Source organism: Notamacropus eugenii, chromosome 7, assembly GCF_028372415.1.
Source record: "Notamacropus eugenii isolate mMacEug1 chromosome 7, mMacEug1.pri_v2, whole genome shotgun sequence".
NCBI lineage: Eukaryota > Metazoa > Chordata > Mammalia > Diprotodontia > Macropodidae > Notamacropus > Notamacropus eugenii.
In genome coordinates, this window is record NC_092878.1 from 72,682,613 (window position 1) to 72,694,726 (window position 12,114).

At 37.5% G+C, this 12,114-nt stretch overlaps 1 pseudogene; it reads left to right on the forward strand.

Moving 5' to 3' along the window:
• The window catches only part of LOC140514683 (MTOR-associated protein MEAK7 pseudogene), a 59,244-nt pseudogene extending 50,526 nt beyond the window's left edge, over positions 1–8,718 (forward strand).
• The last annotated feature ends 3,396 nt before the right edge of the window (positions 8,719–12,114 follow it).

Sequence of the window (12,114 nt, forward strand, 5' to 3'; positions counted from 1 at the left end):
TAGAGCACTGAAAATAAAATAAAATAAACAAAAAAGAAAAAAATAATAATAATGAAAAAATAAAGTTATTGTAGACACCATGAAATATTTGGGAATCTACCTGGCAAAACAAACCCAGAGACTATATGAACACAATTAAAAAATGCTTTGCACACAAATGATGACAGATCTAAATAATTTCAAAATTATGAATTGCTCATGGGCAGGCCAAGGAAATATAATAAAATGATAGTTGTACCTAAATTAATTTACTTATTCGGTGCCACGCCAATCAAATGACCAAAAATATTTTCTAGAGCTAGAGAAAATAATATCAGCATTCATCTGGAAGAAAAAGGTTCAGAATATCAAGGGAACTAATGAAAAGGCATGCTAGGGAAGACAGCCTAGCCACACCTGATCTGAAATTGTATTATAAAGTTACAATCATCAAAACCACTTGGAACTGGCTATGATGTAGAGGAGTAAATCAGTGGAATACACTAGTTGCATAAGACACAGTGTCAATGACTATAACAGTCTACTGTTTGATAAACCTAAACATCCCAGTTTCTGAGATCAGAACTTACTTGCAAAAACTCCTGGGAAAACCAGAAAATGCTGGACATTGACCAACACCTGACACCGTTTACCAGAATAAAGTCCAAATGCATACATGATCAGCATATAAATGCAATTATAAACAAATTAAGGGAGTACAGAATAGCTTTTCTGTCAGATTCATGGAGAATGGAGGAATTTGTGGCCAAACAAGATAATACAGAACATTATGACATGTAAAATGTGTAACTGTGATTATATTATATTGAAAAGTTTTGCACAAGCAAATCCAATGCTACCAAGAATAGGAGGGAAGTAGAAAACTGGAAAAGAATTTTTGCAACTAGCGTATGTGATAAAGACTTTATTTCAGAATGTATAGAGAATTGAATCAAATTTACAAGAATACAAGTCAACCCCGAATTGATAAATGGTAAAAGCATATGAACAGATTTTTCATTGGAAAAAATTGAAGGTATCTATAGTTACGTAAAATGTTCTAAATCATTATTAATTATAACTCTGAGGTGCCACATCACACCTATCAGTTTGGCTAACATGACAAAACAGGAAAATGATAAATGTTGAAGAAGATGTGGGAGAGTAGGAAAACTACTTCATTGTTGGTTGAGCTGTGAGTTGATCCAACCATTCTGAAGAGCAATTTGGAACTGCGTCCAAAGGGTTACAAAAATGTGCATACCCTCTGAGCCAGCAATACCACTTTTAGACTGTATCCCAAAGAGATTATAAAAATGGGAAACAGATCCACATGTACAAAAATATTTATAGCAGCTCTTCTTGTGGTGGACAAGAACTGGAAATCAAGGGGTTGCCCATCAATCTGGGAATGGCTGAAAGAAATGTGGTATATGAATGTAATGGAATGCTATTGTACTAAAAGAAATGACGAATGGGCAGGCTTCAGAAAAACTGCAAAGACTTATATGAACTGATGCTGAATAAAGTGAGCAGAGCCAGGAGAACACTATATACAGTAACAGCCACAGTGCATGAGGAGTGTTTTTGATAGACTTAGCCCTTCACAGCAATGCAAGGACCTAAAACATTCCCAAAGGACTCATGATGGAAAATTCTATCCACATCTACAGAAAAAAACTATGAAGTCAGAACACAAAATGAAGCATACTCTTTTCCCTTTTGTTATGTTTCTTTTTATTTTATTTTTCTAATGGGTTCTCCCATTTGTTTTAATTCTTCTATGCAACATGACTATTGTGAAAATGTGTAGAGCCCATATAAGATTGTATGCCTACTTGGGGAAGAAGGAGTAAGGGAGGAGAGAAAATTTGGGACTTTTGGAAGGGAATGTTGAAAACTGAAGACAAGTAAAATAATAACTTTGTAAAAAAACAAACGGGGAAAATCTATGGACTGACAACTGTGTGGTGTATGTGTTTGTGTATATACTTCTATACATACACATGTATGTATGTATATGTGTATGTTCATATGTATATGTGTATTTATAAATGTATATATTTGGAAAAAGGAAACATTAATTTATCAACTACTTACTTTGAGCTATGAACCATGCCAAGTACTGGGGATATCAATAGAAGCAAAAGAACAGATTGCCCCTTCATGGAAGAGAATACACAAAAGGGTACTAAAAATGACTTGCTATGGCTTTGAAGTTTAGAAAGTAAGGAGCAGACTTGGAAGGTGATGGAGACTGACTGACAGTAGGCACTTTCACAAAATGGAGATTCCAGAGGAAATCAACAAAGAAAGAAGAAGATTGGTCTGGCAGAGAGATATTATTGTGTGAGAGAGGCTATCATATCAAGATGACTGGATAGTCTAGAATGAAAGGATCTGCAGAAACTGAGGGAAATTGTAGGATGAGACAACAGCTGGTTTTCAAAGAATGGTTTTTAAGAGGCATAGTTTTGAAGTCCAGAAATTCAGGAGTAAACTCCTAGTGAATGAAAAATAGATAGGTGGATAGATGGATAGAGATAGAAATAGAAAAAATATTATTAAATGTGTACCATGTATAAGCACTGTTCTAACCACCAGAGTTACAAATAAAGGAAAGCTACACAGCCCCTTCCCTTAAGAAATGAATATCTTGCTAAAGAAAGATAACATATGGATAAGAGATGGAAAGAAGGTAAAGGAAAGTGGCATAAGTATGCCTTGAGAAATTGTAGGGAGGGCTGGTCTTTAGCAACATAATAACTCCCCTACTAAATCTTGGGACTCCATGGACAGAATCAAGTACTGTGGTGGAAAGGAGATAGTGATGCCTGCAGTATCATATTAAATGTGTCCTGTTTTAGTCTGTCAAGATCCTTTTCAGATTCAGAATGTTCATTCTTCCTAATTGCATATTATTTGCAGATTTAAAAAGTACTCTGTCTGAACTTCGGTTTAATGTACTGATAAAATTATTAAATAGTATAAGGCCTATGATGGAACCCTGGAATCCTTTCCTATAGATTTCAATCGAATGTATAGTCATCAAAGTTCATATCTTTCCATCTTGCCCACAGTCCCAGCATGGGAGAGTTTTGTTGTTTTCTTTTTCAATGCTTTGATAAAATTGAGGTATACTATACCTACAACTTTCCTCTCATTTGCTGTTTTATCTCTTGTCTAAAATATAAAATAATGACAGTCTGACTGAATATATTCTTGTTGTTTTGCTCTTAGTGATCATTTTTTATGGATACTGCTAAGCCATATCCTTTATAATATGTTCTCTCAACCAGAAACATTTCTGTCAACTGGCCTCTGATCTGGGAATGATGAGCTGAGAAAAAGCAGACCAGAGACAAAAGTTAGGAAGCAAACAGAAATTTAATTTCCAAGTAAGGGAAATGCCTTGCAAGCAAGGACACATGTGGTGGAGCCCCACTCCTAGCGGGGGCCCTAGGAAGTGGGGAAGATCTCCATATGTATACTCATGGCTACACAGTGAGCTAAAGTCCTGACAAGAAGGGGTAAAAGCAGCAATATACAGCATTTCATTCATAGCAGAAATTCTTGACCAGATACTATTCGGGGATTTTGCTATGGCTGCGATCATGAAGAGGGTCAGTGGAAAGGATTGTTGCAATGCCAAACTCAAGGCACAGGTTGCTTGCTGGGCCTTAGCTCTGGAAGACAGGGAGACCCCTAATATCTTGATAATTCTGTATTTTTGTCAATGTAAAAAAGGACTAGCACATTCTGTGTGCTTGACTGATGCAATCTCCTCTTGTGGAATAATCTACAGTGAAATGTCATGGAAATGCTTTGAACAGAAATGTTGGCAACATTTTTCTTCCTTTTTTTAAAATTTATTAATTAATTAATTTATTTGACATTCATTTTAACAAAATTTTGGGTTCCAAATTTTCTCCCCTTTTATTCCCTCCCCCTCCGCAAACACCGAGCATTCTAATTGCCCCTATGACCAATCTGCTCTCTCTTCTATCATCCCTCTCTGCCCTTGTCTCCATCTTCTTTTTTGTCCTGTAGGGCCAGATAACTTTCTATACCCCTTTACCTGTATTTCTTATTTCCTAGTGGCAAGAACATTACTCGACAGTTGTTCCTAAAACTTTGAGTTCCAATTTCTCTTCATCCCTCCCTCCCCACCCCTTCCCTTTGGAAGGCAAGCAATTCAATATAGCCCAAATCTGTGTAGTTTTGCAAATGACTTCCATAATAGTTGTGTTGTATAAGACTAACTATAATTCCCTCCATCCTATCCTGTCCCCCATTACTTCTATTCTCTTTTGCTCCTGTCCCTCTCCGTGAGTGTTGACCTCAGATTGCTCCCTCCTCCCCATGCCTTCCTTTCCATCATCCCCCCCACCCTGCTTATCCCCTTATCCCCCACTTTCCTGTATTGTAAGATAGGTTTTCATACCAAAATGAGTGTAGATTTTATTTCTTACTTTAGTGGAATGTGATGAGAGTAAACTTCATGTGTTTCTCTCACCTGCCCTCTTTATTCCTCCACTAATAAGTCTTTTGCTTGCCTCTTTTATGAGAGATAATTTGCCCCATATAACTTCTCCCTTTCTCCTCCCAATATATTTCTCTCTCACTGCTTGATTTCATTTTTTTAAGATATGATCCCATCCTCTTCAATTCACTCAGTGCACTCTGTCTCTATGTATGTGTGCATGTGCGTGTGCATGTGTGTGTGTGTAATCCCACCCAGTACCCAGATACTGAAAAGTTTCAAGAGTTACAAATATTGTCTTTCCATGTAGGAATGTAAACAGTTCAACTTTAGTAAGTCCCTTATGACTTCTCTTTACTGTTCACCTTTTCATGGTTCTCTTCATTCTTGTGTTTGAAAGTCAAATTTTCTTTTCAGCTCTGGTCTTTTCATCAAGAATGCTTGAACGTCCTCTATTTCACTGAAAGACCACTTTTTCCCCTGAAGCATTATACTCAGTTTTGCTGGGCAGGTGATTCTTGATTTTAGTCCTAGTTCCTTTGACTTCTGAAATATCATATTCCAAGCCCTTTGATTCCTTAATACAGAAGCTGCTAGATCTTACGTTATCCTGATTGAATTTCCACAAAACTTGAATTGTTTCTTTCTAGCTGCTTGCAATATTTTCTCCTTGACCTGGGAACTCTGGAATTTGGCCACAATGTTCCTAGGAGTTTCTCTTTTTGGATCTCTTTCAGGCTGTGAACTGTGGATTCCCTGAATACTTATTTTGCCCTCTGGTTCTAGAATGTCAGGGCAGTTTTCCTTGATAATTTCATGAAAGAAGATGTCTAGGCTCTTTGTTTGATCATGGCTTTCGGGTAGTCTCATAATTTTTAAATTGTCTCTCCTGGATCTATTTTCCAGGTCAGTTGTTTTTCCAATGAGATATTTCACATTATCTTCCATTTTTTCATTCTTTTGGTTTTGTTTTGTGATTTCTTGGTTTCTCATAAAGTCATTAGCCTCCATCTGTTCCATTCTAATTTTGAAAGAACTGTTTTCTTCAGTGAGCTTTTGAATCTCCTTTTCCATTTGGCTAATTCTGCTTTTGAAAGCATTCTTCTCCTCATTGGCTTTTTGAACCTCTTTTGCTAATTGAGTTAGCCTATTTTTCAAGGTGTTATTTTCTTCAGCATTTTTTGGGGGTCTCCTTTAGCAGGGTGCTGACCTGCTGTTCATGCTTTGACTTCATGTCTCTCATTTCTCTTCCCAGCTTTTCCTCCACCTCTCTAACTTGATTTTCAAAATTCTTTTTGAGCTCTTCCATGGCCTGAGCCCATTGAGTGGGCTGGCATACAGAGGTCTTGACTTCTGTGTCTTTGCCTGATGGTAAGCCTTGTTCTTCCTCATCAGAAAGGAAGGGAGGAAATGCCTGTTCACCAAGAAATTAACCTTCTATAGTCTTATTTCTTTTCCCTTTTCTGGGCATTTTCTCAGCCAGTGACTTGACCTCTGAGTATTCTCCTTACACCCACCTTGCCTCCTGATGCTCCCAGGCAGCACTTGGGGTCTGAGATTGAAATGCTGCTTCCCAGCCTCAGGGCTTTGGGTGGAGGCGGGGCTGCTATTCAATGTGAGATTAAGTTCAGGTGCTCAGGTCAGGGCAGGGCAGCCTCTCAGGCTCAGTTCCCTCAGGGGGTTTATGTAGAGATCTTCAACAATGGATCCAGGCTCCTGCCTGCTTGGGGAGCCCTGGTCTGCTGCTGCCTCAGCTGCTGTCTCCCGAGGGGGCCTGAGTTATGGGAGCACCCCACTCCTCTCTTGACCTGCCAAAAATACCCTCTCACCGACCCCCGTCACCTGTGGGTGGAGGGACCCACGCAGCCACTGGAGATCCTGTCCCTAAAACCAGCTCAGACCCGCTCTTCTCCGTGCTGCAGCCTCAGCAGGGCTGGGCTGGGCTCCGCATCCACAGCGCAACGGACCTTTTGCGAGAGATTTGCAGGTCCCTCTGGAACAGAAATCTCCTTTGCTCGACTGTTCTGTGGCCTCTACTGCTCCAGAATTCGCTGTGTGTTCCTTTTTACAGATATTCTATGGGTTGTGCGTCCAGAGCTATGTATATGTGCGTCTTTCTACTCTGGTATCTTGGCTCCACCCCCGACAACATTTTTCAAAAGGCAATGCAGTTAGGTGAGAGATTTTGGTGCTTTTTACTTATTTTAGGTGAAAAATTAATCTGGAGGATCTAAGGTTGAGAATTCTAAAAGGTCAAGAGGGGAAATCTCCTGTTGTCTGGGAATTCACAGTCCAGGAGTCAGAGTTCATGTTAGATTTTGTAGTCAGTCCAGCATTGACGTGGAAAGGAAGAAAATGTGACCATTGGATCAATGTGAGGAGTAGTTGATATAAAGACTCATTGTGCTGTCCAACCACTATCTTGATACGAAGATGGTGTAACTTGGAGGTGGATAAGTGGCACAGTGCAGAGAGGAATGGACCTAGAGGCAGGAAGGCTTTAAACATGACCTAGGATACCTTCTAATTGTTTGATCCTGGGAAAATCACTTAAACCTTTATGTGCCTTATTTTCCTCATCTGTAAAAAGGGAATAATAATAGCATTTACCTACCAGGGTTATTATAAAGGCAAAATGATTTAATATTTGCAAAGCATCTTGTCCTTTTTCAAGTGCAATATAAACTACTGTTTATTGTTGTTGTTTGGTGATGGTGGTTGTGGTAGTGGCACCAAAATTAGGTAGAAACAATACTAAGTCATAGCCTATACTCTCCAGAGATTTAGGTGGTTTATGGGAGATTGTACTTTTGAACATTTGGGTGAAGATCTTTGTACCTTTATTCTTGTTTTATCTCCAGTGCAACTGCATGAGTAAAGGAAGGCTACTGTGCCTGGGCACCGCTGTTAGGGCTGGAAAGTCTTACATTGGAGCTCAGTATTGCTGACCAGGCTGGAGGACTCAACTTGAGGTGAGTCAGGGGCTTCAAGATTCCATAACAAGCATACAGAGAAAATGACAGTCAGGCTCTATGAAGGAAGGAGAAATATTGACCTGACAGGGATTAGCCTGGGTTCTAGTCATCAAAGAACAGTTTGTAATTTTGATGTCAGAGCTATAAAAAGGAAATTCAGGGGAGAAGTGCCACATAGTCGTGATGACATTGCATGTATCCATTGAAAATATGAAAGTAAGTTATATGCAAGAGTTTACAGAGAATCTGATTACCTCTGTAGTACAGGTGATGGACTACAGCAATGAACTGAAAGGTTGGAATGTGGAGAACAGTCCAGATTTTACTTCCAGTGCAAAGGCATTGGTTATTCAACAGCTCTCAGTAATAAAACACACTCTTCTTCTCTCCCCCTTGATCCCACCGCCCCACACACAAGTTGAAAAGACACACAGTTGGTGCTGTGACTACAGCTTGATTGAAGACTGGTTTCCTAAAATGCCCCAGATCTCCACATTTTTAAATGTGATCCTCAGACAAGGATTTCTTGTTTTGCATTCTCATATAGAGCTTGCCAGTTTTATCCTAGAGTGTAAAAATGGCGAAGAGTCCATGAACCTCTTCAATAGTGGTGCCATCATATACATCAACTCGTACCTGCCTACAAAACCACAGCACATATGAAAACCCGTTTTTTTCTTCTAAAATTTATGGCTACAGCTTCACAAAACTTTGTGTGAATATTATAGGTAAGGGTCTCTGCTAATCAGTGTTAAAGGACAGGGATGGATATATACATACATACATACATACATATATATATATAGATATAGATATAGATATAGATATAGATATATATAGATATAGATAGATAGATATAGATATATATATATATCTATATCTATCTATCTATATCTATATATATCTATATCTATATCTATATATATATATGGTTGTTTTCATCTCACTCCTTAGAGGTAAAGGGTCAGTTTCAAGGGGAGCTTGTTTATCATTTCCCCCAACGTTGCAGTGTACACATACACTAATGATCATTACCTGCATTTGAATTATGGGCAATAAAATCTGCTGAATAAATTGGGCATGGGAAGTTATTTTGATTATTTTGGGACTTGGATTATTTACGATTTTAGGAAAGGACACAGCAAAGCAAATCCTAGATGTTCTACTTATAATAGACCTCAGCTATCAGCCAGGGAAAACTTTGAGTTGGATACTTTAGAGGTATGGGATATTGGAGATTTCACAAATGAGAAGTCAACCAGTAAGATGAATGTTCCATAGATCCCTATCTGGAAGAGGAAACAAAAGAATAAGGTGTGATCCTTAACTGCAAATTCTTAATAACTGGAATCTGGTCATCCTGTGACTAAGTTTTTATTCTACTCTATCTTACATTCAATATGTAATGAAAAATTTCCCATTGCTGCCTCATCTAAATTCAGATAACTGTCTGGAATTGAAGATTGTCGACTGGACGAGTAAAATGATAGCCTTTCTATCTCTGCTGTATAGCCTATGGTTATTTCAGAAGTTTCTAATAGAGATCTTAATTATTGAAGTAATTAGAGAAGGTTTTTTTTTTTATAAATAGGCTATATTTAAGTATATAAAAAATCCATTAGATGGTAAGATTTTGATATTTCAGCTAAAAATATTTGCCATTAATCCAAGCTTTCAAGCCTTGATTCAGTACAGTAAGCACAGTTTGCATTTCTAGAGTATCTTTATTTAGGGATAACGTCAAGGTGGTTGATGCTACTAAATAAAATGTTATAGGAGCTCATTCAGCCCCTGAACCTAAGCTTTTATTACTCAGAGACTGGTAGAATATTAGAGCCTGAAGTGACCTTAAAGTTCAGTGGGTCCAACCTTTTGCTTCCTTTATAATAAAACCATAATAGATGTATTTTAATTATGCCTTTTAAAAATTTTATTCACAATATTTTTATTTTCCAGATGGAAACACTGAGTCCTAGAAATGGGAAATGTCAATCAGGCAAAATACCGCATTGTTATGTACTGGCAATGTGGACATAGGTGTAGAACAATTGGATACCTTACTGTAACATGACTCACAAAGGCATGAAATTGCCCTATTGCAGAGCATCAGTTTTGTCTTCCAACAAAAGCATTTAATAGAAGCACCAATAGAATTTCCCTATAAGCTGGGCTCAGCTGTAACTTATGAATCCCAGACATAGTTTTATACAGATGTCTACATTGTTGAACTATGATGTCTGATTTCACCTACTCAAATTAAAAGATATATGAGGTCCAAAGGGTTTAAATAGGCAGTTTTCAGAGGGAAAAAAATGAGACCATATGGAAAAATGCTTTAAATCACTAATAATAAGAGAAATATGAATTAAAAGAACTATAAAGTTCTACCTTTCATCCATTAGGTTGACAAGTTTGAGGGGATAAAAAGGAAAATGACATTACTGGGAGGCTATAGGGAAAATGATACTAGATCTATAGCCCAAAGAGATCGAAGAGGTAAAGGACTCATATGTACAAAAAGGTAATAGTTCTTTACGAGGTGGCAAAGAATTGAAAACTGAGAGGGTATCCATCAACTGGGAAAAGACTGAGCAAGTTTTAATATTTGAAATGGATGTAAGAAATGATGAAAGGGATGATTTCCAAGAAATCTGGGAAGACTTGAATGAACTGATGCAGAGTGAAGTAAGGCAACCTGGAAAACAACTTTTACAATAATAAAAATATTGTAAAGACAGTTAGTTTTGCATTAGGAATTCAGAGCAGTATAATGACCAACAATTAATACAAATGAAACATCATGAATATCCCCACCTTCCGATAGAGAGGCAGTGAACTCAAGAATGCAGATTGAAGTGTATTTCTCTTTGGACATGGCCAATGCTAGAATTTATTTTTCTTAACTACAAAAGGTTGTAATGTTTGGGTTTTTTTTCTTTTTTCTTTCTCACGAAGGAGTGGGAGAAGATGGGAAAAAGAATTTAGAGCTGAAAATGATTGGATATTTAAAAAAATCCCAATTTATCTTGAATGAGTAGGTATATCTAAGGTTGACATTGAAGACAATATAACCACATGGTGGGGGGAGTGTCTAGCCAATAGTATTCGAGAGGAAAAATTTAAGATCCCTGACAGAACCCTGGAAACCAGACATGGAAATGCAACAAGATTGACCATAAGAGAATAATACAGAATATTAACTCTACTAGGAAATAAATTCAAATTTACAGACTCAGCATTCTTCCCTTATTTAGAAAATAAAAATAGGATTTATCTATTTCCAGTCCTTCAGCACATGCCCTTTACTCTACAGTCTTTCATTGATTACTGATAGAGTCCCTATAATCATATCTGACAGTTATTTCAATATCCTAAGAAATCATTTATCTAGTCCTAGTGACAAACTCATTGTGATCAATTGCATATTTTCTTAATGTCTCTCTTCCCATTTTCATTCCCTTCTTCTGTTTGTTTTACCCTTGTTAGTCTCAAGGGGAAAAAAAGTGAAGGAAATAAGATGCTTGCTTCTCACTTTCATCTGTTATTTCTATCCTCTTCACCAAAAATAATGAAAATAATATTAATGAAATATTTCTTCTCTCATCTTTGGACTTCCAATAGTGTTTTAAAAAGCCCATTCCCCAAAAGTTTACATTCCACTAAGGAATACAATGGTAAACATAAATAAATACAAGATCATTTGAAAAATGAAAGAATAATAATAGCAAGGAGTAAAGAGAGAAGGGTTTATAAAGTTGGGGGGGGAGGTAATGCATTCTGTTTGACACATGTTATGCTTGAGATATCTCTTGGATGTTGCATTGGAGAGGAGGAGTTCAGCAGACAGCTGGTGATGATTTTTGTAGATTTATTTTGTATCCTGTTACTGGTCTCAAACATCTTCTGTATTTCAACAGTGTCAGTCTCTGACAGTTACCCAGCAGGTACTCAAAAAGAAAAGGCTTAACAAGGGTGACTTCAGAAAGCAAGCCAATAAATTAGACCAGCAACACATTTATTAAATGTGCAAATAGCACTGAGTTCATCTGTTCAAAACTTTCCAATTGGAAGGGAAAAGGGGGAAAAGTATGACAAAATGGGTGATACATTTAGGGGTGGACAGCTCATTGAATATGTTACTAGTTCTATATTTAGTGGAATATTTATTCCTTAGTGAGACAAGAAATTCCTTGAATGAAGGGATTAGATTTTCTACTGCTCCATAAGCTCTGTAGCACCCAACTTAGTGCCTTGCTGAGGTGTCAAAGAGAGAAGATATTGTGTAGAGATAGAGGTTCATCTGAAGATAGATGTTGTGCTGGGACAGAGTGGGCTTGTTCCAGAAATCTTTGACTCTAATGGTGTTGTGGCACGAGAAACAGTCCAGACACCATCCCTTGAAAAGACACACTATTAAAATTGTATTCTGGTGGCCAGATTGTAGAAGTAAAGTTCTACTGGGTGGCACAGATTGACAAGGGATTGTGAGGTACAGAGTCATCTCTGGACCAACATAGGAAGGAAGTATTCAGGAACAAAGTATCAGTAGCCTCACTCTAGTTTTGACTGTTAGGATTCAAAAGAATATTTAGTGCAATTAATACATTAAGCAAGGCATACTTTAAACTATTTATCTGAAATGAGATCAGATGTATTTAGTCACCCATTTTCTAGGTT